We start from the raw sequence: 7343 nt of genomic DNA, 5'->3' as shown, positions 1-7343 counted from the left end.
TATGGTATTCGTTTTCTTTCTAATTATTGAAATTGATTCTGTATAGGATTGTGGATGTTTGATCATGGGATATCGTGATATGATTTATGAACATAATTTTTGGAAGAAAATTTATAGAATTATGTAGATTTATTGAAATGCGTTCGAGGTAAGTAGTGTTTCACTTTTTCTAGATTTATCGATAAATTATAATGTATTTTTCTGACATGATTTGTGAAACGATGCATGAATTGGATGAATGATATTTTTTATGAAAATATCTTATTTGAAATGTTATGATGAAGCATGATTGAATATATTGATTTCATGATGCATTATATTGATTGATTTCGATACTACATGATTATATGTTTTATTATCGAAATTAGAATATGAAATATGATTCATGAAGAATTATGATATAAGAAACATTATGAATTGACAACCTGACTATGTAAAGGACCCCGCCAATGGGGGCATATACGTTGGCAAATTGATTGTCCTGAGGGTTTATGTCGCCAGCGAGACCAGCGACATGTCGCCAGAGAGACCAGCGACAAACCGCCAGCGAGACCAGCGGTTCCAAAGGACATGGCTGCCAGATGATTCGCAGCCTACCGTAAGCAGATACGCGGTATTGTGATCCTGCCACAGAAAAAATGTGGTCATAGCTCATGGTTGACGAAAAAATTTTAAGAACGAAAGAAATTGAAATCTGAAAAGAAACTTGAATTTTCGAAAAAGAAACGAATTTAGCATGAATTATATTGCATAATTGAAATTGATTTCGAATTGATGAACTCTATATGTTTATTTTTTATAAATGATTATTTACTTAAATGCCTGATGAAATCTGTTGAAAAGTGATCATTGCTTACTGGGCTGTCTAGCTCATGACCTCCTATTTTACTGTTTTTACAGATGTTGAGGAATTAAGATGATACAAGATATGAATGGAAGAGTGATCAGAAGCAGAATCTCTATACTTTTATTTTCGATTGAAAGTCTTATTGAATTTGATGTAAGGCCTATGAATCATTGTTGAAATTATTGAGATATTAAAGAAAAAAAATTAGATTGTTATATTTTAAATTTAAATTGTTGACTAATTATTCCGCTGTTGTTTTAGAATAGTATGATAAGATGCCTTGCATGCTTATGGGAAGAGTTTTCTATGAGTATGCGGCGGTTGTCATGACCCTCGATTCACAATCTCGGATCGGGGGCGTGACAGTGGTCCTCAAAACATTATATTCAATTCTAGCAGTGTGACTTATCAGACTTATGAAGTTCAGTGCCCAATCCTCTGAGGATAAGAAGTCTGCTACATTTGATGATTGTTTGTTGGCAGAGAATAAAGGCTTGGGAAGCTTGAGCTGAATGTTCTATATTTTAACCACATATCATGACAGAATGATACCCAGTGATCATTACCAATCGAAATGGAGAAGAATTACTGAAAGAGCTTATGAGTGTTGAGAACTCCTCTCCAAAATGTTGATGCAATGTTTCTTAGATGGTTCGATGAATAGGATGGGAGTTTTCGACAATAATAGATGAATCTGATGAGGGCACACCAAGGCTTTTGATGTTCAGTATAAAACTTTACCCACCATTTTGAGAAGCGCCTTATTTAATATCCCAAGATTAGGAGTGCCTAACCCATAATGAGCAATATAAAATTCAGTAGCCTCATGAAGGCAAGCTTAGGACTGAATCTTGAGAAAAAAATATAGAAAAAAATCAAAAGGTTTTTCTATCTGAGAATTGCTTACAGGATTGTTCATTCCACGTGCTCCATTTCTTTATACAAAAACATCACTCTGAAGAGAAGTACATGAGAAGTTCAATCATCTTATGATGCAGTGTGGTATTTGAATCATAGAAGCAAATGTAGCTCACTACCATGATAAGCTCCTACAGTAAATACAAAATGTTGTCCAACTCCAAGCTTATTAAAGTTATCATGATATCTGCAAGTAGCAAACAAGTGGAAAGAAAACTAAAAGCCAAAGTGAAGTAGTGGCAGATGAGTATAGGCAAAATGAAGTCTTTAGACCATAAGAACATTTCCAATCAGGGGGACTAATTCTCACTCTTATAAAGTTTCTTTTCTAAGATCTTTTAAGCATGATGATACAACTTCTTCTAGCTATTCTAGCTCCTCCAACTCCAACTCTCGGTGATGTTACAAATATAGAAGGATCTGATATATGGCTTTTGAATGCCCAAATTGAAGGTCATCACCCTCATGGAGGAAATAGTTGAAAAGACTTGGTGGAAGAATCTCCTACCCATTATGAGGGATCAAGAGAGCAAGTAGATGTTGCCTATGGTAACAATGGAGAGGCTTATCCAGTGAAGCTTGAATGTGTCCTATGTGAAGAGGATCATTGGCTTTGCAACAACATCCTCCATACTTAATGCACATTCCATGGCAAGGTGTATGATCGAATTGATGGTGGAATTGTGAGAATGTCATTTCTATAATCATAGTGAACAAATTGCAACTTAAAGAGAAGGTGTGTCCATTTCCCAACAAATCTTCCTAGCTCAAGAAAGGAATGATGTACAAGTTAATAAAAGATGCTTAAAATATTTTCCCTATTGGAAAGTTTAGAAAAATGATGTGTTATGTGAGGCTATCCCTATTGATGAATGTCATTTGTTACTTGGTTGCCCTTCATGATATGACAGGAGGGTGATCCATGATCGGTTCAAAAATATATATGTTTTGTAAAAGATGAGATGAAGGTTACTTTGGGTCCTCAGAAGCAAGTACTCCTAAGCATTCAAAGGGAAACAAATTAATTTGCATTCAAAATCTAAGCTTGAAAATATATATTTCAACTTTGAAATATTTCTTCTTGACCCTGCTTGCTTCATGATATTGAGAGTCTTTATAGTCTTACCACCTTCTACAACCGCTTTATCAAAAGCTTTAACACCGTTCTGGTCTTATCACCGAATGCCTTAGACATGTCTACTTTAAATGATCCAAGAAGCCTCAAGGATCTTTGATTCTCCCAGAAAAATAAATAAATAAATAAACAATGCTCCCGTTCTTGCTCTTCCGAACCTGTCCAAACTTCAACAAGATGCTCGAGATGGATTATGATGTTTAAGAAATAAAAATTGGTATTATAAGGTAAACTCATTATTTTTAGTAAAAAACCAAATAACTTCCACAAAAATTACATTCTCCTCCTACAATAAAAATTATATTCAATCTTGGGAACATTGCTACTTATCCAAGGTTTTGTTCACTTTTCATATACAGGGGTGAAAATAGATATAATAACATCCATTTGGATTTGTATTCGTGTCCAAATCTATCAATACACACACACGCCGCGCGTGCACACACACACACGAACTTGAACATCCGACTAATATTTGTATGTATGTTTATATCTGCAAAAAAAAATGATATGAATTGATTATACAACTATATCTGAATAGCCGATTCTTTTTATAAACATATTTAATCCTATATACAACTCAAGAAAATTTAAAAATAATAAATGACATGATACTAACTTGATGTACCTTTATTCATGGATATCTTTGACTTTATGCTCATAATATTTAACCATCTGATATGTATCCATATTTATATCTATTCTTTATATCCAATATTTATCATTACCCATTTAAGACAAAATATGGATTGTTCTATCCGATTAATATTTGCATTGTAATTGTATTTATCAAATATAATAAAAAATGATATAGATAATATTGATATCTGGTCTATATTCAATTTGTCTACAACCTTATTTGAGATTATGAAGCCTTAAAAATGGCTACTACATTGAGCTAAAGATGTTTCTTGTTTTTTTCATGCAAGTGAAAAAACCTTAGGTGTTTAAGTGCTCAAGAAATTATACAAGGATAGTTCTTATTTTGGTAGAAATTAGGAGGATGCTTGGTTGGGGGAGTGGAGGTCTGAAGTCGGAATGAAAATGGGTGATTTCACTCTAATCGTTTGGTAGGGAGGAGTCTCATTCCAATTCTAATTCCAGAGTAGAATGGAAATGGCCTAGTCTATATAGAACTCAATCTCTACTCTTCTCTATGGATTCAAATTTTCATTCCAATTTTGATTCCGATTCCGATCATGAGCCAAGCACTTTGGAGGATTTGGCCATTCTGATTTTGCTTCCAAGTTATTTCGATTTTTATTCCAATTCTGATTCCGATTGCGAACCAAACACTCCTTAGGAAAAATATTCCACAGAGCCTTATTTCCTTCATCATAATGGCTATCTTTCCAAGAATAATTTTATATGTATTCTCAAATGTTCACCACGTCATTATATCATCAAAGAAGTTAATAAAAGTGGACTTGGTGAACATTTTGAATGGGGCAAAGCTATGACTAATCCCACCAAAAGAATTTATTGGCCACATGATATACCTTGAGATTTCACATGTTCTATTAAAAATGTATGACTTGTCACATAACTAAAGCTTAACTTGTTCCTAATCAAAGCTCATGCTCAAAATATTGATCACTACATACTAACACTAGTTTCTTGGGAGGAAATGAGCCTAGACTATATCATAGGCATACCCTGCCCTCAAAGAAACAAAGATGTTACCATAGAGGTCATTGATCACTTCTCTAATAAAGCTCATTTTATGCTGTAGAGTACAATCTTAGATGTTTCTCACATTGCCGAGTTCTACTTTTAAAAGATTGTTGAACTTTACTATATAATGAAAATGATTATTTTCTATTGCTGCAAGTCTTCGATCCAAGGTGTGTAAATGTGGTCGGTCTCCTTTCGATTTGAAACCTCTTGGGAAATCCGAAAAGGAAGTCTAATCTCACTGAAGATTCTCCAATAAAAATTTTTTAATACTTAAGTCAGCCAGAGCTTGAGAATAGTAGAAGAAAGAGTAAAGAAGTACAAGAGTGGATTTATTTCTATTTTTTTTTAGAAGAATCTACTTGAGAGTCCCCTATGCTCCCCTTTATATAGAGGAAGGTAGCCATGCATTACCTTCAAATTCGATCATGGAAGTAGAGAATCAGCATCCATGATCATGAGTAGTGGGTTATAGGCATTAATTATGTGATATTAACTCACATGCCGGTGATTAAGGGAAACCATTCGAGATTCTGAGAGATTTTTTTGGGTTTATCTTTCCTTCTTTAACAATCTAATGGCTTAAAGCTTCATCTAGAGTCATCGACTTATCTCCGACCACAAGGTCGGTATGTGTCGATCACGAGGTCAGGTGGTAGTCGATGATAGGGAATCATTTTAGTTTGGTTGCCCAATCCTCTCTACTTGACGTCGAAGGAAGTTATTGGTATTGGATCTGAGGTAAGTATTAGTCATAACTTGAAGAAGAAAAGGTCAAGGTCAGATCATAGATTCTCTCTATAACACCTGCCCCTCACTTCCAAGCCCAAAATCATTTCACCACCTCTGGTGAAGGAAGTAGTTGATTTCGGGACTTGACTTTGGTCCTTGCTCCGACTTTTGGATCAAATCATTTAATGTGTACTATTCAATGGAGAGAATTTCATCCATTATTTTATGAATCCTGCCGCAATTATGAGAGATGGGTGGCTTGAGGCATTGCGGCATTATGATTTGAAAAAGAGATTTGTCGATTGCATTTGGGCCTATCATGGTTTGTCACATGCTATTCATTGGTAGGCCTTGCTTATAGTTGATCATGGGTCGGGTCTCGAGTCTAAACTCTATCCATTTTTAATCTACCTTCGGACTAGGTCCATATAAAATTTGATATTTTCTAGGCCCAAGCCTAACCCATGATCAGGTCTAGCCTTGCTATATCTCTCACAGATCGGCCTTAGGTGGCCCGAGCTGGTGGAGGTGCGACGAAAGATCGCATGATTCGGTGCCCTGATATATGCCATATGTCGAAATTTGATGGTAAAAGATGTTAATCCTGATCGTTGGTGAGTAGTATAATAGGCTTCTTCCATCTTCTTTCTTCTATTTACTTAGTTGAATTTTCTTTGTCTCTTGCCACCATAGCTTCTGGAGGAGGGGTTGTCATCTGCCACCATCTTCTCTAGCACCGGTGAAGTCTTTTAGGTTCAAACTCTCCTTTTGATTGGTTTTTCATCCTTCAATTTTGCTTTTTCTTGCATTTCATTTCACTTTGGCTTAGTTTCTAGTGTTAGCCTTTTTTGTTTCCCAATATTCTTTCTCTTTCTTCTTTTTTTTTCTATGGCTTTTAATGGTGCCGAGGTCAAAGACGAAAGCTGTCATGGAGGTTGAGGTCCTCAGCATCCACCTCCTCGGACTAGGTCCGAGGATACTACTCGGGCCACCACCAAAGTTGGCTCTTTATCTAGGCATTAGTCTTCTAAACCCCAAGGCTCGGATAGTCTCGTGTGTAGATTTGGAGACTTTTGGTTTGAGTAACGAGGAGTCAAGCATTATTGAGGATGATTTCAAAAGATTTTGGACTTGATATTTTATCCCACCATCTTTCTGACTGGAGGTTCTAAGTTGGAAAGACTGAGTGACCAACGGTTTGGAGGGACGAGTAGCCTTGTATAAGGAGTCCCTCCAAGCTAGTCTTCACCTTTCTTTCTATCCCTTGGCAAGTAACATCTTGGACGTCTATAGAATTCTTCCTACTCAATCACTCCAAACTTGGGTGATCGTAATTTTCATCATTCTTTAGAGTTAGCTTGATATCCCTCTGAGGTGCTCACTCTTCAGAGTGACATTCACCTTGAAGAAGCACCCCCAAGAAAAAAGGATGGTGGTATTTTTCTCCCTGGAGCGGGTGTAAGTTCATCATGAGATTTTTCTTTTCGGTTCATGGTTGGAAAAGTTGTTTTTTTTTTGTCTCTGTGGATTTGTCTTAGGGCTTTAATTGGAATTGGGATGATTCTCAGCTTTCTCCAAATAAAGACAAGTCAATCCTTCTAGAGAACAACAAAGATTATCATGTTCTGCTCTATGTCGAAGTACTTGAGTTGAAAGAAATGATGATCGAGCTGACACTTTATGATGTTGGCATTAATCCAATGCTGCCTTCAAATATGGTCGATTTCTTTTTAACTTAAAAACTTTTGTCATTTTATTGTTGAATTTTACATAACCATCTCTCAATTTTGCAGCGATGAGGTCAACTTTGGAATCGATCAAGTCGGCCTTGAAGAAAAGGTCAAATACCTCTGAGGGGGAGTGCTAATCTAAGAAGTAGAAGAAGTTCCAGCTGATGACTTCTCTGGTCCCCATGCCATCAGTAGGGATGTTGAGAGTAGATCCTTGGAGATCGACAATGAGCCCCATCATGCTGTTAAGGTCAGATATCCTCTGACCACTCCAGAGTCAATCCAGGCTCTGACTCCTCCACTTGCT

Source organism: Elaeis guineensis, chromosome 3, assembly GCF_000442705.2.
Source record: "Elaeis guineensis isolate ETL-2024a chromosome 3, EG11, whole genome shotgun sequence".
In the NCBI taxonomy this organism is placed as follows: domain Eukaryota; kingdom Viridiplantae; phylum Streptophyta; class Magnoliopsida; order Arecales; family Arecaceae; genus Elaeis; species Elaeis guineensis.
The sequence above is the reverse complement of the archived record's forward strand: the minus strand, read 5'-3'. Positions refer to the sequence as shown.